Source organism: Drosophila takahashii, chromosome X (assembly GCF_030179915.1).
Source record: "Drosophila takahashii strain IR98-3 E-12201 chromosome X, DtakHiC1v2, whole genome shotgun sequence".
Lineage (NCBI taxonomy): Eukaryota > Metazoa > Arthropoda > Insecta > Diptera > Drosophilidae > Drosophila > Drosophila takahashii.
In genome coordinates this window covers 22,457,335-22,482,465 of record NC_091683.1, presented here as the reverse complement: position 1 = coordinate 22,482,465, position 25,131 = coordinate 22,457,335, and the positions used below count along the sequence as shown (strand labels likewise).

The following is a 25,131-nucleotide window of genomic DNA, read 5'->3' as shown; positions in this document are numbered from 1 at the left end:
ATTCTTGAGCGAAATGTAAAAACAAAATGGAAATCCAATCATTTTTAGCGGAAGTACAGTGAACACCGCAAAACGCCTTTTTTTATTAGTGTTCCAGCAATCGCTTTGCCACCGATACATTAGCCGAAAGTATCGGCTATAAAAATTAGTGGATGTTATTTAGATGACACTAAATAATAAACAAAAGAACAGAAGAATTAAATCCATCCAACCAGTTTTTATAGAAAAAATCGCAAAGTTAGTCGATTTTTTGGTGCCAAAGACCCTACCCCCCCTTAAAGGATAATCTTGAAATGTTCTCCGTTACAGATTTGTAATTATACTTTTTACAAAAGAAATCTAAAAGCTTTAGTTGGTCTTGATGTCTATTTAATTGATATCTTGGTGGCCTTAAAGCCCACTGGGGTGTTCCCCTTTTTGGACAAAACTTAAATTCATTTTTTTTTCGGAGTACTGCTCCTTCTTTGTTTTGTTCGAACCATTCTATGTTACAAATCCAGTTATTTGTTGAATTTGACAGTTTAATTCTACGCCTCGATGAACGAACCGAACCCCAATCAGAACCGACCCCTCTTTAACCCTCACGCAATGCCATGTGTCTATTTCAATCCCAAAGATACGGATGGATGGCGGGGCGGATTACAACAGTGGGCTCGTGACGATAATTTGACTGCGCCACGAGTTGGTGAAACGAAAACACGAAATATATGTCTTTGCCTTTATTCCAATAATTGTATTTCATAGTGTGGTTAACCATTGACAGAAATGGGTAAATTATAAAAATGATTTTATTAAGTCTTTAAACATTAAATGAATATTTTATTTTAATCGTTTTTTTAGCAATCGATTTGATCCATCTTCGATTCATCGTGTTTTATGAAAGAATAGCGTATTGACATTTTTTTCAACTACATAGTTACTACATACATATGTACACATCCATTACATTTCGTGAATGAGAATTTACTCACGCGAGCACCTCCAACGTGATAAAGACATCAGATGTATCTGATAGCATGCTTAGCTGCTGATTTGAAAATCAAACAACTTTGACATTTTGATTTTCAAGGAAAATTTCAGTTGAGCCTCCACTAAGATATTGTGTCCTCCTGACTTTGAAAAATAAAACAAAAATTAAAAAACAAGGCCTCCAACAAATTGTTTATACATCTAAACGGCCCAATAACTGAAAATAAATTTGCATCGGGGCACGAAATTTTCTATGTCGCCTATTAGACATTCATGTTCGTGCTTGCTAATGGATTTCAGGGGCGGCACGAGGACCCAGGGGGGTTGGCTGCTTAGGGCCCCAGGGGTAAAACTTGTCCAGAAATCAAGCGAGCAATCAAGAAAGCAACCAGAAAGCCAGCGAAGAGCAAATCAAGAAAGATAATAAAAATAAAACGAGTGAGATATGCCGCCCTGTGCCAAAAACAAGTTTAAATGTCAAAATGTAACTCTCAGACGACAACGAGAAAAATAAATATACGAAAATAAAACCCGGAGAGACAACAACAATTGCAGCAATATTGCAAGTTGCTGGGGCGCCGCAACAGCAACAAAAATCAAATTAGCGCCTGTTGCAATCGACAGACGTTGTTATTAATGCTTTTTTTTTGCTTTTTTTACTGCCGTTTATAATTCGCACTTATGCAAAAAAAAAAAGTAAAAATTAAACGCAAATTTTTTTACTTGTTTTCTTCTGGCAATAAAAACGGGGAACAACTGCAATAACAACAATCGCAACGAGTTGGCAAAGAAGACATATAAATGATAATCATTATAAGTCCGTTAAAATTTATGAACAATGAAAACTTCAACGACCACAAAAATTCCAGGGGAAGAGACGGAAAGAAGACGTCAAGCGAATTTACATTCAAAAACTTAAAGGGGTTTTTTCGCGGACCATGTTTAATTTTCGAACGACTAAACTGATGAAAGCCGGTATTAATTCTCGTAGACTCGTTCTAGGTGAATCTGAAGCAAGAATTGCAAGTCAACGTGTAGAACTCGATGTGAACAAATTCAAAAGAATATGTGAACAATGTTTAACAATGAAACGGTATAAAACCATCTAATTCGTTAATCCAGAGCACAATTAACGAGAACAACTTTCATTTTTTTAGTGTGGTTCCAATTCCACAGCACCTCAAAATCTCCGAAGCTTTGTGCAAGTCAACCGTTAATATTTCACAATTTTTGTAAATCGTTAGCTGTGGGATATAGCTAAGGTCTTGAACTCGTCCGATTGCAAAACAGATTGCAAGACAAGAACCGCGACCAAGACACGATTAAAGCTCAATTAATTGTGCTTGACAATGACAGGGAGACAACATCATCGCTTATACTCTATAGACTACAGCCGATGGAATAAACCAGCTCCGATGTCAGGGACAGCCCAAAACACACGTCGTATGTGGGGGTGCTTAAGGGGGTGAGGCTTAAGTCATATTCATTATCAGCAATGACATATGCAATGCATTTTTAAGTATTAGTCTCTATCTGTTTTTAATTTAACAAAGTGATGCACCTAAAACTCAGTACTAGGAGTGATATCAAGGGGTAGTGCTTCCTCGGAATAGTCATCAAGTCATTCTCCCAGTGTAGCTCACTGCATAATGCAGGTCAACGTTCTCCACTCCACTCGCGAAATGTTTTCCACAATTGTTTTTGCCTTTCCTGGCTTTTTGCGACTCCTCTCAAACTGATTTGTGTTTCGATTTCGATTAGACCAAGACGCGGGCGTTCTGCTTTGCTCTCGGGTAGTTCACTCAAGTCATTAAACTTTCTATGTCTGCGCTTATCACTGTTGTTTTTGCAGCTGCCTTCGTGCTGCCCGCCAGCAACATGTTGCAGCCGCTCGGCCTCTCATTAGGCAACAACAATACGGCATCTATTGCAGCCCTGATTTATCTGGTATCTCACGTTCGCGAAGGGCTTGGTCGTGATCCACTGGCCTGTTGCCATTGGATAGTGGATAGTGGATGGTGAGTATCGGGTATTGGCCACCCATGAATTCCAGTTTCTGGCTGCCGCACACCTTGATTATTCAGCAGCACTACAAAGTCATTCACAGTTTCTAAGTTGGCAACTCCCTATGCCGATGCTGTGGTTTCCAATATTATTTGCTCACCTAATTGTCCTCTTTATGGGACGCTTTCACATTAAACCAGTTCCATACTCTGAAGCACAATACTTCTTTCCCTTTGAACCCCACTCGCATCATTTTGTTGGTACTATTCCTTATTATTAAATCACATTATTGGGATTTGTGTTCTTCCAAATATGTTCAAAATTGTGTAACAAAATTTTAAAATTGAAATATTTCAAAATTCTTCGTTAAAGAGTTAGCTTTTGGGATGCTCAATTAGTGATAAAGAATTTGAAATACATTTGAATGAAACCGACTTCCAAGTTGTGGTTTCAAAGCTAAGAGACCCAAATAACCTAAAAAATATAAAAAAAACAAAAACAAATTTTTTAACACCCTATGTTTTTCATAATTACAAAAATTTAAAATTCTTAGAAAACATCTGACCATGTTATGATATTGAATACTTGTTCAATCCATTTTAATGCCTTAAATGTTTGTCAAAACAAAGTTTCTCAGTTCGAAGTAAGCTTGACATTTTTTAAAGCAACAATTATTTGATGAATCAGGTAATTTTATTCTATTTTTTAAGTGGTGAATAAAAAAGCAACATAGTTTTGTCACTGTACATCTGTATCAGCGGCAAGTCAGCATTCGCGGTCAAACGACCTCTCTCCACTTTGTTTGGGCTGAGGGCGCCATCAGTTCATGGGAATCCGGTCCAGAAGATGCCACACACAGCAAACGAGAGGCGGCAGAAGAAGAAGCAACTGTAGCACCAGCAATAGCAACAACTGCTGCAGCTGCAGCAATCTTTGACCCCGCGCTGCATTCCCAGGCATTGGCGTGGGTGCCACCAGTGGTGGCGGTGGCCAAGGGGGGGTTCTGGAAAGGGGGCTTCTAGGGCCACTGGCAACTTGCTTGCTTGCATTTCGCTGTCGCAACAATTTTAATACATTTCTCACATGATTTGCAGCGCATATACTCGCACCAAACAATGTGAACTGCTGGTGTTGCTGTTGCAAGTGTTTCGTGTTTCGGGCCCCATTGTTTGCAGATCTGGTTGTCTGTCAGTTGGTCATGTGGCCAAGTAATTGATCATGCCATGCTTTGTGCACTGCAGAAACATCAACGCCCAGCAGCATCACAAAGGCGTCTCGCTAAGAAAGAAATTACCCGATATGTAACCCCTTTTTTCGGTCTATAATTATAATATCAGTAATAATTATTTAAATCAAAAGTACCAAAGAATTTGTCGGGAAATGTCCTAATTTAATATTTGTATATGTACTTCCTTGATATTCACGGTTTATAAATTATGCTGCAGTAGTAACTATGAATTGTTAATTAGAATTGTTTCCATTTTTGTATACATTTACTATACAAACACTAAGCTAACTACATTCCAATCCATTACGAAAGAGTAACTTGTTGAATGGTAAAATTGACAATGGGGAATTGTTTGTTTTACCAACCGATTTTTTGTGTGTAGGCAACACGTCTGCTAAAATATACTCCCATATACATATAAAAGGGTTTAAGTAAAATGGGTATTAAGCGTTACATTCCTGTTAATCATCTCATTGGCTTATCGTGTTTATTTGTTTAAAAGTGCTGTTTTTGCTGTCATAAAGCGAAAAAGCCCATAAACGCAACGTACTGCATAATAAACTACTGCAGAAACAACAGAAACCTTAACATCGCTGCGGCAACATGCTAACATAAACAAGAAATAACATAACAAAAAGTGTCACAAATATCGAAAAAAAAAATAAAGAAGCGCGGCATAAAAATGCCAAAAAGCCAAACGAGAATTTTTACCAAAACATTGCCTGGCCACCGCAAACAGCTGTAACGGACGCCAACAACTACGCCAGCTACATGGACGTCACGGCAGCAACAACAAGCAATACTGCAGCAGCAGCAACACCAGCAACAGCGAAAGCAGCAACATCAACACGGTAGCAACACCAAGAATATCAGCAACACAGAGTCGCTGGCAAACACGCGTTTTCATTTTGCGCGGATCCCGAAACTTGCATTCAAAGCTGTGCATTCCCTCAACGCACACCCACTGACCGCCGGCAACCTGCCACGCCCACCGCCCCTTTCTGCGGCCACACCTCTGCTGCAACATTCAACATCCGTTGCCAAAAAACCCAGAGGCTGAATATTAGGCCTCGGGCCTGCGACACAACGATAGCATTGTCAAAACATATGCTTTCACACTTGCTATGCTCAAACATAAAATGGAGAAAATGGAGCGCTGGGAGGAAAACTAGTGATTGAAACGAGGGGGTAAAAAGAAAAAATGCTGAAAAAAGCCACTGAAAAAATTGTCAGAGTTCTATAAAACTCTTGAGGGAAAATCTTGAAGCAATGCAGTTGAGGAAAAACGTTATACATCTTAAAAAAAATAATCAACTCTTCCCTAAAATCCGCTAGATGTTTAATTAGAAGAGTTACCAAAAAAACAAGAAAGAACGCTATAGTCGGGTGCACCGACTATCAGATACCCGTTACTTAGCAAAAGCGAGTGCGAGGGAGATGGATATATTAAACTTTGATTGCGCATAACTTTTTAATACCTATATTTCGATAGGTATTGATAAACACAATAAACCTGTAGCCGCAGGACACCTTTTAAAATCGTGTAATGCAATTGTGGGCGTTAAAGAGGGCGTGGGCCTCGGCTGAAACAAACTTGCGCTGCGTAGGAAGCCCAAGAATATGTGTGGGAAATCTCAACCTTCTAGCTTTTGTAGTTTCCGAGATTTCGGCGTTCATACGGACGGACAGACAGACAGACGGACAGACGGACATGGCTAGATCGACTCGGCTAGTGACCCGAATACAATTAGGGTATTCACCAGTCTTGGCAAGTCTGGCAAATGGCAGATGCAGCATATCTGCCACAAGATTACATGAAGTTTCCCACGTTTGATATTAATCATATAAGCATAGGTCGACCTACGGCAGGTCTAGAATTTTTTATTTCATGTATTTTGTTGTTGGATATGCGAAATTTTCACCTGCCTGCGACACCTGCCAGGACTGGTGAATACCCTAAATATACCCTTTTACTCTACGAGTAACGGGTATAAAAACATAGTGTTATATTTGTAATACATTTTAAAAGCTTGTCCAATAAATTTGCAAACGTTTTCTTCGGCTAGTTGGGGAAAAAAAGTCCTTTAATGACCAGGCTAACGTTCTCTTCACGGGAAAATTAAGTGCTTGTCACATTTGCGGTTGACAGTGCTTATTTTTCGGTATTTTCGTCTATTTGTATGCCTTTGGCCCTCTTTTACCCTTATTATAGCTTACCACATTGCGGCTCTTTCTACACACGGAGAATGATTAAATCATTTAGCCAAAAACAAAGCAGAGAAAGAGCGCAATGAAAATAGAAATGAAAGCGGAATATAAAATGTGTAATAAAGTCTAATAAAAAAGAATTGTAAGCGGAAGTGGAAGAGACGCATTCAGCTGGAACTGAAGCGGACTTATGTATTTCGAGAAGCGGAAGAAAGAGTCGTCATCATCAGCGTCATAAAGAAAGAAGAACGGCCGTGGCGAGTAATGGAAATTACGAGCGGTGTCTACGGACAAGAACAATAAAAGAGCGTATTGTAATAGCAGCAAAGGCAACACATTGCTGGTGCAGTGCACCTGCGTCTATATCCATATAGAGTCCATATACATATGAAGGTATAGTCGCTACAATTCCGATGGAGCAGCGGCGATTAGACGCTGCCCCCAAAGCGTATTCTACTTCCGCTTGCCGCCGTCAACAACGCCAGCACAAATAGCAGCGGCAACACAACATCACCAGCAGCAACATGCACCATACACGTAAAAAAATTCGCACGATATTTAGAATTTTGTATTCAGTGTGATCGAAACCATTATTAGGTAGGGAAACGGGTTGAAACACTTATTCCTTTATCCTCGGACATTTAGTCAATGACTTACAAAACGAACTTAAATTAATGTTTGAGTTTAGTATTAATTGTAATTTTGTCATTTAAAAAACGGTTAGAAGTTGAAGTTTACCTAAAATTGACAAAGATAACACAAACCTTTTCCTTTTAATTTGAAAGAGTCACAAAGGCCCGCTGTCGATTTAAGAATGTTTGTATGCACAACGTACGTTTCAATCATTAAACAAGAGAGAACGCTATAGTCGGGTTCGTGTCCCAACTATCTAATACCCGTCACTCAGCTAAAGGGAGTGCGAGGGAGATGGATATTTAAAATTTATTTGATTGTGCATAACTTTTTAATGAATGGTCTGATTTGAAAAATGTCTTCTACATTTCGATAGGCATATTTACAACAAAATTGCATTTATACTTCTCGGAAATCTTTAAAAATGTGGGCGCCAGGCACATTTTAAAATCGATAGTGGGCGATTGTGGGCGTTATTTCATTATTTCTGAGCGATGTTTTTTCGTTTACAAATAATCATTAAATTGTAACTTTTATTTTTTACTAAAAAAAAATATAAATTTTTTCGGTCCCCTCTATAAACATTTTTGCGGAAAAAATGGTCTCCTGAACAATAACTGAACAATAATCAAAAAATAAATGTAGCTGTGAAAAATATAGGAAAAAGGAAATAATATTTTATTGACTAAATCTTTTGGAAAACGATTTATTTTATTAGTAGCTAATCATTTTTCTCTCTGCCTCAGTGGTAGCCCAAAGTTCGTAACTGATGCTGCCTCAGTAGGAGCCGCCCTCATTTCGCCACAGCCCCTGAATCGCCCCTCCATCCCTCGCTCGGCCCAATTTTTATCCAGCCCTGGAGCTAAGGCACCTGTTCGTCGACACTTTGACGCTTGGCTGATTTTAGGCGAGCGCGGTGCGTGCTACGCTTTTGACTTGGCGATGACTCAGCGAACGTACTCCTCATACAAGCCCCCTGTACAAAAATCCCCACCGTGTGCCCCTGAATCCCAAATTCATCCGCCTTCATGGTTAAATAACCATGCGGGAGAGCAGGGGACAGAGAAAGAGGGAAACGCTACGCTGCACATGGGGCTCAAAGTCGGAAAGGGTGGGGGTCGAAAGCGGGCTAAATGGGGGGTTTAGGCGGGTGGAGACTTCGCTCTAACGGCGAATATGTATTACATTATTAACATTTGCGACCAAACGTGCTCAACAGGTGAATAAATTAATGAATACCATGAATGGGAAAATGTGATATGCTCGCGATAGGAAATTCTGAATGCAATTGCATGGCTTCTGGACCTGAAACCATATATGTATGTACTTAAAAGCATGTATGAAGATGGTAAATATATATTTCACCAGCGCTGAAGTAAAATAACGGATATGTTTATACAACTGTTCATGTAATATTTCAAAGAGTACAATTCAAGAAAATATTGAGAAGAACACCCAAGAATTCAAAGCTTACCGCTGAATTCCGACAAAATTCCTACGCACATCGATATTAATTCTACCGTATTTTTGCACTGGGCGTTTAGTTGAACTCAATTTTCTAAATGTTTAGATCCTTATATTAGAAAACATTAACACCTTATATTTGGGTTCTTTTCGTTAAAAACTTTTTCTAAACTTGCTGGTCCCCACATACTTTTCACTTGCCCTCTAATATTAGCCGGCTTCTTGGAATCCATTCGAGAACAAAGTATTCATGATCTGCACCTAGGGAAATAGAAAATTCCAGAACAAACATTCACCAAGTTTGAGTGTAAGTGGAGGTCGGATATCGGCTTTGGTATTTGGTTTTCGGTTTTGGGCCCTCAGGCACGTACTGCCCTACGGATCGCCCATCCGATGCTATTTGCCGCGATGCAGCTGAATCAATTTTACCACGGCTATATGTTTAGCCATGGGCACAAGTGACTTAAAGAGCCTCGAAAATAATTTCGTGATAGATTCGATTTTTTCGGTTACTGATTTCATTTCACGTTCTCTGAGGGCGCGGGTGTATTTAAATTGAAATCGGGAAGTGGGGAAAGTCTGGCAGTCTGGCCCGCACAGATCCCCCTCAACTGTTTACAGCTATATAGTACTATCTCCATCCCCGGGGTTTGATTTTCGTGCTGTCTGTAACACTTTCTAATGCTGATAATGACTTTGGGAGCGTTTCGCAAGCATTTTATTCTGCACCGAAAAAATTTATAATTCGTTTTTTTTTACTTTTACACATTTTTGTTATTATTATATATATCTAGTTTATATATTGACTACATCAATTAAAAAATGAATAAACGAAATATTTTAGATATGTGGAATCTTTTTTTGTATTTGTTCCAATCCCAATAAATATTTAAATAAATAAAATTTGAATTATTATTTATTATTTTTATTGTGTAGACTAAGAGGAATATATTAAAATTATAAAAGCGTATCATAAATAGCACAATGAAATCATATGATATAATTAAAATGGATACATACGTATGGAAAGTTTTTCTCAGTGTTCTATTCTCGACTCGGATGTCAACAATTTTAAGCCACTCGAGTACTTAGCCACCCTTCCCAATGTTTATTTTTTGGACAGTCGGTTAAATGCAATTAACGTGGTAACACTTTCATGCGGGACTCGTTTGAATCTAAAATTCGTTTCGCCTTTGCTTTTAGTTTTTCATTTTAAACCAACAAATTCATTTTATAGTCAGCGGAAGTGATCACTTTGCCATAGGGTCACCGAGTGACATCATCATCGCCATTATCATCATTATTACCATTCCCACAGAGCGATAGCGCTCATTTCCATAAACTACGAGTATAAGTGTAAGCTCTTATTGTTTGAAAAATGTGTAAGTGCAAAAACTGATAAGACACCGCTTTAAATTCGAAAATGGTTCATTGAATCATTGGAACTTTCCTACTATGGTTGGAATTTACAGGATTTATGGGGTAGTGTTGTGACTTAGACTTTCAACGAATTTCAATTATGTGCTATGTGTTTGCAAAATATACAAACCTACACACAAAAAAAGTTGCTTTGAGGGCCGTTTTCTTGTCCGTTTGTTAAATTTAAAGTAGGGGTAAAATCTTGAAATCGTATGGAAACTCATTGTTTTAAACTAAGTCACAACTACCTTTTTAATATTACTTAAAAATTACTGTGAAATAACTTATAACTGTATAATAGAAATATTTAAAAAGTAATATTCCCAAGAGTAGAAGGCAATTTTTTAAAAAACACCGAAGCTAGAATTTTTTTTTTTCGATCCTTCCTATGGGAGCTATAAGATATAGTTTTCCGATCCGGTCGGTTCCGACTTATATACTACCTGCAATAGAAAGAAGACTTTTGGGAAAGTTTCAAGCCGATAGCTTCAAAACTGAGAGGCTAGTTTGCGTAGAAACAGACAGACGGATGGACAGACGGACGGACAGACGGACGGACAGACGGACGGACAGACGGACGGACAGACGGACGGACAGACGGACGGACAGACGGACGGACAGACGGACGGACAGACGGACGGACAGACGGACATGGCTAGATCGACTCGTCTAGTGATGCTGATCAATAATATATATACTTTGTAGGGTCGGAAACGTCCCCTTCACTGCGTTGACTGAAATCATAATACCCTCTGCAAGGGTATAAAAATAAAATATAACTTCTTCAAAATCACATTTAGACCATACAGAGCCTTTTAGAAGGTAAGGGATTTCGTATGCTAGTATGGAACTAATGTACCAAAAGTAATTATCGCACCCGCAGAATGATCAGTTTTCCCACATCCTTATAGTCAGAAGGTCAGCATCGGGCGTGAACTCGGGAATCCCCCGTGGATAAGCCCACGAAAATGACACATCCCGAAACTCAGCAGATAAAGCAATACAGGATGACCAGAAATGCGAAAGATATGCGTTTCGTGAATAAAATCCGCATTCGCATGGGGCCTAAAAAAAACCTCGCTGTCTGCGTTTCAATTGAATTTGAATTAAAAAACTAGTTTCCACAGAAAAAAGAGTAATAAAAGCGAAGAAAATTATAAAACACACTTAAAAGTTTAAACAAAAAACACATAATCCACTTACATTTCCGGTTTTATATCCCAAAACAAAGACGGCAAAAGAAGATGCGCGTGCTTGCTTTTTGTTGCTTCTTTATTATCTTTCACCCGATTTTAATGTTGTCGTGTTGGTTTGTGGGTTAATACCAATTTATTATAAAAATAAATTAGCATATAAATAAATATTAAACACCACAAATTGGTATTTAGTGACGTTGTTGGTTTTCTTTTTTTAGAATGTTTTATATATTTTGTTGGTGCGGTTGGCTGGACCTAGCGATTTGAAATGAAGGGACTAAATTTTATTCAATTGCTTAAAGTTTTCCCGTCGCTGGTTACCTTTCATTTTCCACTGCTGATTTATCACTTTGTTTAGTGTTGTGTCTGTCTCTTAAACAATACACTGTTTTTATATATTTCTCCGTTTTCATTTGTGTTATTTGTTTAACAGTATCATATGTTTTTGATTCACAAAGAAGACTTTTTCACACATACAAAAAATCACTACAAAAAAATCGATTTAAGATAGTTCTAATGGTAAGAAACTGTTGGGGAGAAAAACATAAAGTAATATAAATTTAGTATTTGAAATAATGCACTGCCTACGTTGACAAACCCTATGTACACCGAAAAAAACTGGAGATTACATTTCAATTAGCCATATTAAAAAAAATGGTATTTATTATTGTAACTTTAATTTTAAAAGGGGAACAAGATTTTATCACTGTGACGTTGTGTTTTTAGGATCACAGCTTTAAATTATTTATATATAAATATAATTATATAAATTTATCAATGGTTTACTTTTGATTGAATTCCCTCAAAAATAGTCCAAAATATTTAAGTCACTTCAATGCTTTGATGCTAACTATAGATATTGCCAAGTGATCTTTGTTTTTCAGTGCACATAGGAGAATGAATATTTACAGGGCATATGTATTTTTAAGATTATAAATTATCGGACGCCTGTTGCTGTAAAGGCAACAACAATAGCAGCTACAACAACCGTTTCACAATATACATAGTATGTACACATACAGACATACAGTATATTAATACACGCTTTCGTAGTGTGTATTTTATTTTATTTTATTTCACTTTATTTCATTCTCTATTTTCCTGTTTCCTTTCACAGATATGCACTCTTGTGCACACATATTTTGTTTTATTTTTTTAGGCTCTTGTTTAATTTCAAATTGAAATCGGGTCAAATTAAGAAAAGAAATAAGTAACACGAAAAAAATCGAAAAATAAATAAAACCGAAAAGCACACGAAAAAACGTTCAACTTTTTTAATAGTACACATTTTTACGGGGAAATAGAATAGAAAAAATATTTAAACTCAATATTTTCACACACGTATTGGCCGATTGCACATGTCTTTTAAAAGTTGTATGTTTGTATGTAACAAATTAAAACGAAATATTAACGAATTCTTGTTGTTATTTAATTTACTATTGTTGGTGGTATTAATTTTCTGTCTTGTTCCTCAACTGTTGTCGAATTCTTTTCGCAAAGAGATATCAGAGGCAGGAAAAGAGAGCACGTACCGTTACCGTTCACGTTCACAGTTGTTTTTGGAATGAGAAGCGCTTCGAACCGTCGACGTCGCCGTCATTGAAAAAGAGAGGGAGAGCCAGCGCGAGAGAGGATCGTCGATCAGATATGTATAATTATATATGTAGCTATGTATGTACATACTCGATCGCGTTGCCGGCAAGAGAAGAGACCGGACCGCGGCTTGAAAAACTCTCTTTGGAAGAGCGCGCTAGGGTCGAGCTTAGCTTTCAATGCTCTTCAGTTGCAATTGCACTGAGAGATCGTTTATCATTATTATTTGTATGCCTTAAAATAAAGTATTTATTTTTTTTAATCATCTCAAGTGCGAAAGGTTTGACAACCTCGGAAAGTTGGATTTTACTTAATAGGAATACGTCGTTTTTTATTTAGAATTTGTATATCTAACTATATGTATGAGTGCTTAAAATAATGTATTTTTTATAATGTCGGTTTACGGCAAAAAAGTTGGATTTCTAATAAAGCTTGTGGTATAAGTCATGTGAGAACATTAGGGGAGTGTAGGGTAATGTGACGAACGATATGATTTTTAATGTAACTTTCCCAAAAATCAATATTTTTTAAAAGTGTAAAAGCAGAAAGTTGCTTACATCTACTGAGCATATTTCTGTAAAAGTGAACCATCCTTTCCAACTGACGAAACAACTAAAATCAATACTAAACTACAATAAAAATGCAGCATTTACAAGGTAATTTTTGAGCAAAAACGGTGTCACTCTCAAACGGCGCAAACAAAAATAACGCCAAGTACCAAAAGCTGTTGATTAAGATCTCATTTATACGAGCATATATTCATCTGATTATATTTTTCACTCATCTTCGCTCTGTCACAAATAAATTGAATAGGTTTGCTAGTTTGTGCACCACCTCTTTAGAAAAAATTACCACACGAACAAATTACGGGACTTCTTAATAATATTACTGTAAAAACATTATCGACACGATAAGAGGAGACGACTACATTTATTTGGAATTTTTATCGTGACGTCATATGTGAGATTCGACGAGTTCGTCACCTCATAAGAGGTTACGTGGACACAAAAAGCTAAGACCACCAAATAGTTTTTTGATTTTATAAAAAGACTATTATGAAAGTTTTAAATTAATAGATTTTAAACTAATCTCTCAACTGACCGTCTCAGACGGACATGGTCATATCGACTCGCCAAGTAATGCTGAGCAAGAATATGTTCACCCGATAAATGCTTTACAAACTTCTGACAAAATAAAAAAAAAAATTTGTATAAGCATTAAAAACTAAGTGTGGACACGTTTTACACTATGAATATTTATCATGTGTAATATTTTCGAGTGTAAAAATAAACAAAAGAGCTCACTGCACTCTTTTGACCGCCTGCAAAGGATGATTAATGACCTTAAGCAAATGCATTTGTGTTGCTCTTTTTTTTTTGAATGCAGCCAATTGTTTAATTTACGAAGACACTTCGGCTCTTCCTGGTAATATTCCACTGGCACTAGTTGTTTTTGGTCGCTTTGAGCAACATATGTATATTTTAATTTTTTTTTCAAAGTTAGCAGACCACCAGGAGAAAGTACAGAAAGTAATAGCAATCGAAAATAAGCAACTTGGCTGAGCTAGGATAACAAAAATCTCGGTAAACCAGAAAAATCTGCGATGAATGTCCTTAGGCTTAAAATCAATTTAAGAGCTGTTTTTCTTGTATTACCAGGCATCATCATCATTGGGGATTGAATCGCACTTCTGGGTACTTTTAATTAGGCGCCACTTGAGCCAATGCCGCTGTTTAGACCAACATAATGACCAATTAGGGCCACTTGGTCCAAAGTACACCGTTCCAATTTCGAAAGAAAGACATTTGTTTTGTTTAGGATAAATTCAAATCTTTTACAAAACATCGCTTAAATAAAAAAAAAATAATTATTATTAAAAAAAATATGATCGATTAAACACACACTTTCGCGAAACACATTTTCCTTCCATTTGGTATTTATTTAGTAAAACAAAAAGAGTTATGCACCGTTCGATAGCTTAATATTGGCACTTTAAATTTACAGTGAAAAAATATTTTTTCCTAGGAAAGTATTAAGACTTGTGAGTTAAATAATTTTGATGATTATGTTTAAGGTTTTGAAAAAAATGAAATTGCCTCGACTATTAGATACCCGTTACTCGGCTAAAGGGACATGATCTAATCCATTTCTCATCCAGTTCAAGAATTTATATACATACTTTGTGGGGCCGGCAACGCCTTAAGTAACCTTTTGTAGTCTGCAGAAAATAAATTATTTTTTTGTGTATCTACGAACAATTTTGTTGGGTGAATTGGGTGCTATTTCGTTAAGTGTATAAATTGGGATCAGCCTTTTTTCCTCCCTTTCTGCCTTGCTCTGTCTCGTTCCCTTTTCTGTTGATTTTTCAACAGTCAAGTGTGTGAGTGGTCTTCTGGCCTTTCGCCCAAAAACAAAAACCACAAAAAAGTTTACCAATTTAAAAAAACAATACAAAATCATCAGTTTCTTAGGTACTTTTCCTTCTTCTCCTTCTTGCGGAGAGGCCGCGTTGTTTTGATGCTTTAAGTGAAATCAATTAAAAAATTCGTTGTCTTTCCAATGTTTGCCTTCTGCCTCTGCTTCTTTTTTTCCATTTTCAGCCCCCCTTTTCTCGAGTGGCATTTGGAATTTTGAATGGAAATTAATTTCTTTTTACATTTTTTCCACCGTCTTACATATAATTTCTTTTCCCTACTATGCTAATCATTTTCACTTTTATTTTTTGTTAATGTTCTTGTTTTCACTTTCCGAACAAGTTTTTGTCTCTTGGGAAAAAGCGCAAGCATTAATTAAGAAACATAAAAACAAAACCTAAGGTTGTCAAAAGTTTTGCGTGGGAAGCTAAGGCTGAAAATACAAACAAGACAAATACACATGTACATTATTGTACAGACATATATATGTACATAGTTAAGCAAACAAAATCGTAAGTTAATAATTTAATTAATATTGAAGAAGAACGAGAAAATGTTGAGGGACGGAGTTCGACTAAAATTTAAAGATTTAATACAATTTACAATCAAATTAATACCAAATATTTATTTTTAATTTATGTCGAAATACATTAATTATAATAATTTTTAGCCGACTTTTGTTAGACACATTTGAGATTAGCTTATAGAGTATAAGAACGATAATGGAAAAAGCCGTTGGCGGCGCTATAAAGTCAAAACGCAAATTGACAACTTAATGCCATCAAAGTTCAAAGTGCTCACAGCAGTGCTGCCAACCGTCAGCTTAAAAAACAGGGCCCTTCAGCAAAAAAAAAGAGATTAAATTTTGTAAAAGGACAAAAAAATTAAAAAACACTAAGATGTTATACATTTTTATACATTTTTTTTTCGAATACGTCTTTCTCGCTTCCACTCATGTCATTTTGCTCGCCATATTGATTACTGCGCTCTTTTTCGAAGTTAGAGAATCTCCGAGAAAGAGAATTCGGCAAAATGATATTATTTAATGTAAATTTTATGAATATTTCAGGTAAAAACGATATGAGTAGGAATAACCAGAAAATTAGCTGGACTTATCGATTTCACGGCGACGTGCTTTTTATACCCTTGCAGAGGGTATTATGATTTCAGTCAGAAGTTTGCAACGCAGTGAAGGAGACGTTTCCGACCCCATAAAGTATATATATTCTTGATCAGCATCACTAGACGAGTCGATCTAGCCATGTCCGTCTGTCCGTCTGACCGTCTGTCCGTCTGTCCGTCTGTCCGTCTGTCCGTCTGTCTGTTTCTACGCAAACTAGTCTCTCAGTTTTTGAGCTATCGGGATGAAACTTTCCCAAAAGTCTTCTTTCTATTGCAGGTAGTATATATGTCGGAACCGACCGGATCGGACAACTATATCTTATAGCTCCCATAGGAAGGATCGGAAAAGAAATCGTTAAAAAAAATTCTAGCTTCGGTGTTTTTTGAAATATTACCTTCTACTTTTGGGGATGTTATTTTTTAAATATTTCTGAATTTCGAATTAAATATTTAAAAAATCGGACGAATATATCATATAGCTGCCATAGGAACAATCGGAAAATGAATGGAAAAGTAATAGGAAATAAATTCTAGCTTCTTTGGTTTTTATTGTATTATCTTCTACTCTAGGATATGACTCTTTTTAAATATTTCCGAATTTCAATTTTAATTTGATCAAAATCGGACGACTATATCATATAGCTGCCTCAGGAACGATCGGAAAATTAATGAGAATAATGAAATTAATTGAACATTTTTGCGATTTGTTAATTAATAGGAATGATCTGCAAGGGTATTTAAGCTTCGGCTGGCCGAAGCTAGCTTCCTTTCTTGTTTTTGTGTGTATTACTCTACGAGTAACGTGTATAATAATTTGTTCACTTAATTAAATATTTTATTTAAAAAGTACAGATTTGTCCCGAAAAAGGACAAAATGGCAGCACTGCCGCGCACACAAAAATTCCAAACGAGCACTCCCTTAAATCGCTCCCGCCTCGTTCTCCATTTTTCTAGGCGTTTTCCCCCGCACTTTGCCCTCAGCAATGTTGGGAATGAATGTCGAATGTCGATGCTGATTCCGATTCGACATTGACATTCAAATCTAAACATAAATAATAACAATGATAAACATATCAACACGCCACCGGAGCGGCGAGGAAAGGGGGGCGAAGCCGCATATGCATGCCAAAGATACCAAAAGACCCGAAAAAATTGGAAAAAAGCGGAGAGAAAAAAGAAAATATATCGATGCCGAGCGCCGGGCTGACATGAATCAAGTTTAAAGCGAGAAAACCCGAAAAGGGCAGCCAACATTTTTGGGATTCATTTGCTTTCGAGCCCCCAAAAGAAAACATCAACACAATCCTACAGCGAGAGATAGCCATACGGGGAGTGAGCGAGGGGGGAGCGACTCGGAAAAAAGAAAATCCATGGGGAAAAATAAAGACATGGCTGGAAAAAAGGGATCACATGGCCAGGACAACATGAAAAGTGGACAGCAATTTGCAAGTTTGGCAAAGCATAAGCCATTTACATATCACTCTCCCTTCTCTCTCTGCCTTTCCATTCCCATCTCTTTTCCCCCGTCTTTGGGGATAACCTAAGCGAGAGTTCAATGGAGGCCAATCATACTTACCATTGTTTAAGGAGGCCGGAAAATGGGGACACAGGCCAAATGCCATTTTATACAACCAGAAACATTAAAAAGAAGCAAATTAATTTTGGCCAGATTTTATAAACGCACAACAAAAATTGTATGGGTAAAATTGACCAATTCGAATAGTTCGGTAACTATAATGTTTGGTAACGATTAATAAGGAGATTACAATTTTAAGTTTATATGTAGATTTGTTATTTCGTATTGCATTCATTTTTACGCGTTTTAATAATATAAATGAGGTATTCCTTTTAAAAAGTGCTCCACACAGCTGTATATTCAAATTGATATTGTAATCTCTGAGGTCTGGGTTCTTTCTGAGCCCACCCAAAGTTCATTTTTTATCATCAGTGGGCAATGGTCTTGTTTTCCGAAATTGGGAGTCCCCTTGTCGCCGCCACTCCTTCCCCTTGACCAAAGACGACGACAGCCAGTGAAATATATCCCTAAAAGAAAACACACACAAAAATCGGGAGCATATCATTGGCGAGCAGTCGAGTAATGTTCGGAGTCCGATAAGGCGGAGACGGCTTACCGGGAACCCGAAACACAAAAACCTAAAAATCGACAACACAGAACTTAAAACCCAGAGCTCCAAACCCAGGTCCCAGTCGAAGAAACTCGTGACATACGAACTTGGCAATGAGTCATCAAAAGACCAAAGACCATTGTTGCGTTGACCTTCCTGGAAGGGAAAACAAGGAAAAATTACTCCAAAGAATCCGAAGACATCGCACATCTGTGGTCCATTAATGAGTTGCCACTTGAAATTTCTGAACATTTGGTTAATTTTTCTGTCAGTTAAATCCTCATCTCGTTTCCATTGCCCAAGTAATATTTCTTCTTTCTTGGCAATATTTAGAGGTTTTCGAGTGCTCCACAAGTGGATATGTCGGGTCGTCCAGAAGTCTCTCCCGATTTCACAATTACGTTGATTGTTTAACTTTGATATTAGAACTGATTCCCAAAGCTTTCATTTTAAAAAATAAAACCCTTCTTTTCTGACTTAACTTATATTGGAAACCTTAAACTAAATTCTTCAGTTTTTAAGCACGTTTTTGATTTTTTATAAAACTTTAAAGTAAAAAAAACTTTTTCGTGAAAACTAAAGTTTTTCTTAAAACTTTTGTCATTGCAAAACAGTACAAAGAAGTAAAGGTCCAGCATCCCAACTGACAGACCTCTCCCCTACCAAAATATGTAAATGATTTGTTAGTACCCAAAATTGTTTAACTCGGAACATTCATTAAGAAGATATGAGCAAATAATTTACCAATTTAAAAAAAAAAAACAAAAAATCCTGCAATTATTTTGAGTGGATTCAAAGCGAATAAGATGAGTAAGTCTTCATCGAGGCTAATTAATATAAATATATATTTATTAAAATATTTATTTATGGAATACCTTTCCCCTTTCGTCACTTTTTGTCGAAAAGTCATCTAGTGGACTTTGAAGTTTTTACAATCGAGCTTCTAACGATGGTCATTTGTGTCATCTAAATGACACTTTATGAGTAAAAATAACTTCATTACAGGCAGAGCTCCTGCTGTAAACTAATTATAATCAATCGCCTTTAAATTGCTGTAAGAGCCCTCTGGGCCTTCCTTTTCTGGGCCGCACTTTAAAAGGTGTTGGTTGTAGTTGTGTGTCTGGGCTTCCGCCTTGCAGGAGATACTTGAGGCCAGCGCAGACCAAACAAACATTTTCCCCGACCTTCTTCCCCAGTTGGCCGTCTTCCATCCTCCGATTTCCCCCTTTTCCCGTTCTTCGTTGACCATTTCCAATTGGCCATTTAGTATGTGCATGTAATTCCCATTATAATACACTAGCTAAAAGTTCTTACACACGCTGTAGTTCGGACTAGTTGCGCGGATCCACGGGGGGTTTATATAAAATGACCCCCTACTCGGGTGAAAAATGAAAGGAAGTTGGGTACTCATAAAGTATGCAACCAAAATTCCCACAACACAACCAATTTTAAAATTGTGTCATATGTAAAAAACAAGTTTATTAAAAACAAAATTATAATTATTTCATGAATAAACAATTTTATATAAATTATTTTGATGGAGTTAGTAAAGCCAATGAAAGTGTTAACAAAACGAATGAAAAGTATTGTTATTTTGTTCTTCTTTTAAAGAGTATTCAGACCTCGACTTCTCCAACATTTCTTTCTCCTTTCACAAAACGCCATGTTTATGGGCCTTTGGCGTTTTCCGCTTGATTCTATTTTCAAACTAAACCCAGCTAAACTGAACCAAATCGAACTAAAGCAGCTCGCTGACTGATTATGGTATTAGGCAGAAAAAATTGAAACCGTTTTTGTGGCACTTTTCAATGGAAGCCCCAACTGCAGTTAGCTCGTCTCGACATGAAGTGGAATCGGAATCGAAATAGGAATAGGACCACTAACAAGGCAATCTACTTAGAGACCATCCTCAGAATCTCTGCTTCTGTGACCCCCACGCCTGTCAAATCGACATTTTCCCAGAGTTTGGTTTCGCTTAAAAGCCACAGAAACCGCCAGATTGTTTGTCTTAACACCAGTTGTCCCATCCCCCATCCGAATTCCGCGGCTGTCAATCACGGCTGATGCGATGGCTTCTCCATGATATTCCCTCGTTTGAACTTCATTTGACGTGGTGTTTTCCCGCATTTTCCCTGGGCACTAGGCGTTTTCCAGGGTGGCCAATTACCCCTCCTTCGGCGTTGCAAAAAAAAAGCTGGGCAAGAAAAACAGGGACGACGGAAGTCGGCTGTTTGATGAATGGCCTGTCAGTCGGAGCCGAGGAAAACATGCATGTATATATTTCGCACAGCCGAAAATTGGAAAGAAAACCACTGTCAAGTGATTTCGGTATTTTAAGAATAGGGTCGTTTGGAAATCTGAAAATGTATTCTTTAGTTCTACAAAAATGTGAAAATGATTTGGTGACAAAAAATGAATAGGCCGCCGACTAAACAAGTACAACATTTCAAATGTTCTCAATCGCAAAAAGGAATTCGTGTGTCGGTTTGAAGCTTAAATGTCCGAATATTTTCAGCTGGCCGAACAAGAAAGTGTTGTATTTACCTTTGCTTATACCTTTTCCGTCACAAAATTTGACATCAGACATTTTGTATGTTCAAGGTGCGATCGTCACGGTTCGATATTTAAGTTTTAGATAATTACATAATTTATTTGCTAAATAGTCCCAAAGTGAAATGTCAATCTTTGGATTGCTGGCATTATTATTTGCAATAACTGCAAGAACCAATTAGTGTCCCTTACTACATAAATGCAGCCAAATGGACACATGTTAGTTTATTTAAATTTATATGAACATCATATAAGAACAGGGAGTCAAATAGTCAACCACTCAGCATTAACATGCAGACCTTTCATCCAACTATCGAATGGAATATAATCCTCAAATCGATGCAGTTTGATAATCGGCTTGTCCAGGTCCTCCTTATGAAAAGTTTTCATTTGCTGATGAACTAATTATCTGAATGTTTTGACTGCAACCACCCTCATTCCGTTCAGTCCGTTCCCCCTCTTTTAACCTGCCTTCAAAATGCAGAGTGTGTGTTGCTCGAAATTAAGTAAGAACCCATCGCCGGTCTCTGACGTCTCATTCTATTCCCCCTCTGCTGAGCTCTATGTCTGTTATGTAATAGCATGTTAGGTGTATAACTTTTATTATTATGATTATACTTTTGTCCCAGCTCCCAGCTCCCAGCACCCAGCTCCAACTACCATGGCGGTGCTGCTGATGTTGCTTCTGTTACGATATGTTCTTATATGGGAGGTGGTGTGGCTCTGAAGAGATACGTGAAAGTCACGTGAGTCATTAAAATGAAATAGCAGTCGAGTCTAAGTAGAAGCATGACGAAGGGCGAATGGGAGGCGATGATGTTGCTGCTGTGGCCCTTGATGTTGCTTCTGGGTTAGTTGCTGTTGCTGCTGTTGCTGCTGCACTGGGACAGGAAGCGAACTTGGCCACAACGAAGAGTAAACACAGCTTTCGTGCAGGGAAAACAATTATATAATGGTAAAATTAGTCTTGTAATTAGTTTTCGAGCAAAAACCGCTCCAATTTAAATATATTTTTTGATTTGTACAAGTTCTAAGTTAATTTGAAATAATACAAAACCTTGCACAAATCTAACGCAAATTACAATACCCTCTGCAGATGCCTTGATGTAGAATATTTCCAGCTTTTCAATACTTGCGTATTGTTAATGTCTTTTTATTTCTACGATCCCGTTTTCCCCAGTGTATTCGTGTGAGTGACGAGACGCTTACTGCCATAAACAAAGTGCTTGTTGCTACTGCTGATGCTGCAATTGCCTGGCGTGTTCTTTGTCAACGCTAATGTCATCCGAGCTGAGGTTTCTCCTGGGTTTTCGGTCCGAGTTGGACCTTCCGATGAATCCATAGTCATGGGCAACGTCACCGTCCCTCGCCTTCGTGGTTGTCGTGTCTTGGCCCTTGGGAGCTTGGATTTTAACTTGCAATTAATTTTCGACTTTCCCTTTTAGCCGCTCTTTTCGCGCTAAGTGGCAGTTCATCATGCATCTCGGGGGAGTTGTTGCCAATGCGAATCGGTTTCAGATCGATTAATAGTGTTAATTGCACCTTAAGGGTCCTAAATGCAATCAGTTGTGTAAGGAATGTACAAATGCAAAGTTTACTAATATGAGATATATTTATTATATAAGATAAATATATATGATAAGTCTAATAAAATATCCGCATGAAAATGCTTTAAATCGAAATTAAAGCATACAGTGGACTGTTGATTCTACAAAAAAGATAAATTAGTTATACCGCGGAATCTGTAGGTAAAGGAAGATAAGTTTGCATGGGAATTATACTTAGGAGCACCCAAATAGCCTGGAAAACTAGAAATAGTTCAAAGTTCAATTTTGTGTTCCTGCGTTATTTGCTTTCAACATTTAATGAATGGTCGATTTCAAAACTTGTTGTATGTATGATATGTATCAAAAATATAATACCAATATGAGCAAAACGGCACGCTGTGGTCGAGTTAATTTAAAAGTAAATATGCCTCCAGATGGCGCCAGAAGGAATTATCTTTGTGCGGTCAACACTAATGACAAGAGCGCGACCCACACAGAGAGAATAATTTAACTAAAACACCAAAATTTTAATACAAAAAAACAGGGACCGTAAAAAAGAGTTATTTAAGACTTTTATTTTTAAAGGTCTACTGAGATTTTTATATATTTAATTTAGCAAGTTAGCTGATTGGGCATTATAGGTAAGAACAAAAAAGGGTTTATTTCATTTTTTACGGTCCCTGAAATAAACATTTTTCTTGTACGAAAACATGATTAGCGAAGTAATAATAATAATAAAAAATGTTCAAGGAAGTCCAAAATGTGACCACAATAAAGGGGATTGGCTTGTAAGAAAACACCCCCTACACACAAAAAAATTTGCTTGGTAAAATTGACCAACAAAGATAGTTACGTAACTATTAAATTAGTTACGAGTATTTTGTTGTTGCTTTGGGTTTGTGTCTTTGCTAATTGTGTGTATTTTGTTGTTGTGAAATGACTATTTACTTAGTATAATTGACAATTTTGCTGGTTGGGGCCTGTTTGACAATTATTACAGTTGATTTTACCAAGTTTTTTTTTTGTGTGTATATAAGAGCGCAATAAATATTTACTTATTTTTATACCATTGCAGAGGGTATTATGATTTCAGTCAGAAGTTTGCAACGCAGTGAAAGAGACGTTTCCGACCCCCTAAAGTATATATATTCTTGATCAGCATCACTAGACGAGTCGATCTAGCCATGTCCGTCTGTCTGTCCGTTTCTACGCAAACTAGTCTCTCAGTTCTAAAGCTATCGACTTAAAACTTTCCTAAAAGTCTTCTTTCTATTGCAGGTAGTATATAAGTCGGAACCGGCCGGATCGGACAACTATATCTTATAACTCAAATAGGAAAAATCGGAAAAAAAGACTTAAAAACAATTTTAGCTTGGGTGCTTTTTGATTGATTTGGTGCTTTCTCTTGGGAATGTTATTTTTTAAATATTTAGGAATTTCGAATAAAATTTAGAAAAATCGGGACACTATATCATATAGCTGCCATAGGAACGGTCGGAAAATTAAACGCAAATTAATAGGAAAACAAGAGAGAACGCTATAGTCGGGTGCCCCGACTATCAGATACCCGTTACTCAGCTAAAGGAAGTGCGAAGGAGGGGGAGATAAAAACTTTGATCCGCCGTAACTTTTTAACGAATGGTCCGATTTAAAAAATTTCTTCTACATTTCGATAGGTATTGATAAACACCATAAAACTGCATTTTTACTTTTCCGAAATATTGAAATTTTTAAAATCGTATATATGCGATTGTGGGCGTTAGAGGGGGCGTGGCACCCTTTTGAAACAAACTTGCGCTGCAAAAGAACTCCTAGAATCTGCATGCCAAATGTCAATCTTCTAGCTTTTATAGTTTCCGAGATCTCAGCGTTCATACGGACAGACAGACAGACAGACAGACGGACAGACAGACGGACAGACGGACAGACGGACATGGCTAGATCGACTCGGCTAGTGATCCTGATCAAGAATATATATGGTTTATAGGGTCGGAAACGCTTCCTTCTACCTGTTACATACTTTTGCACGAATCTAATATACCCTTTTACTCTACGAGTAACGGGTATAAAAATTATTGCTCGTTGGTTTTTGTTGTATTCTCTTCTACTCTAGGATATGACTCTTTTTAAATATTTCCGAATTTCGGGTTTCATTTTATCAAAATTGAACTACTATATCATATAGCCGCCGTAGGAACGATTGGAAAATTAATGAGAAATAATGGAATATTGAACATTTTTGCGATTTGTTAAATAATGGGAATGATCTGCAAGGGTATAAAAGCTTCGGCTGGCCGAAGCTAGCTTCCTTTCTTGTTTAAATACATTTTAAACGATTTTTTCAGTAAATAGCTGTCTTGGTCATGAAAAATAAATGCAGCCATGTTTTTTAATAGTTGGGCAAACCTGGGTTCGTATCCACCTCCAGCGCGTCCTTTGCAGCTTTCACCGAATTCGCCTTTAATTGTGTAATGCCGACCGCATTTTGCATTAATTTATTCATATGGCGATTTATTGATTTGGCCGCGTTAAATAAATTGCCACTGCATTTTTGATTTCAGCTCCTCGCCATGGCCATAATTTCAATTTCGTTTGTCAATGCGGAAAGCAATTGCATTACGAGCCTTTGTTGTTACTCAATTAACATTTAATTATCCG

The 25,131-nt window shown here is 37.2% G+C and overlaps 1 protein-coding gene across 1 annotated transcript in view; it reads right to left on the bottom strand.

Annotated features, from left to right (window-relative positions):
* fog (folded gastrulation) overlaps nt 1-11,639 on the bottom strand; it is a 36,378-nt gene extending 24,739 nt beyond the window's left edge. Inside the window, exons 1-2 of the mRNA XM_044396165.2 lie at nt 11,443-11,639; nt 11,129-11,376 (exon numbers count right to left, since the gene is read on the bottom strand). The gene's annotated coding sequence lies outside the window, so the exon portion shown is untranslated. The remainder of the gene's footprint in view (nt 1-11,128; nt 11,377-11,442) is intronic.
* Between the last annotated feature and the right edge of the window lie 13,492 nt (nt 11,640-25,131).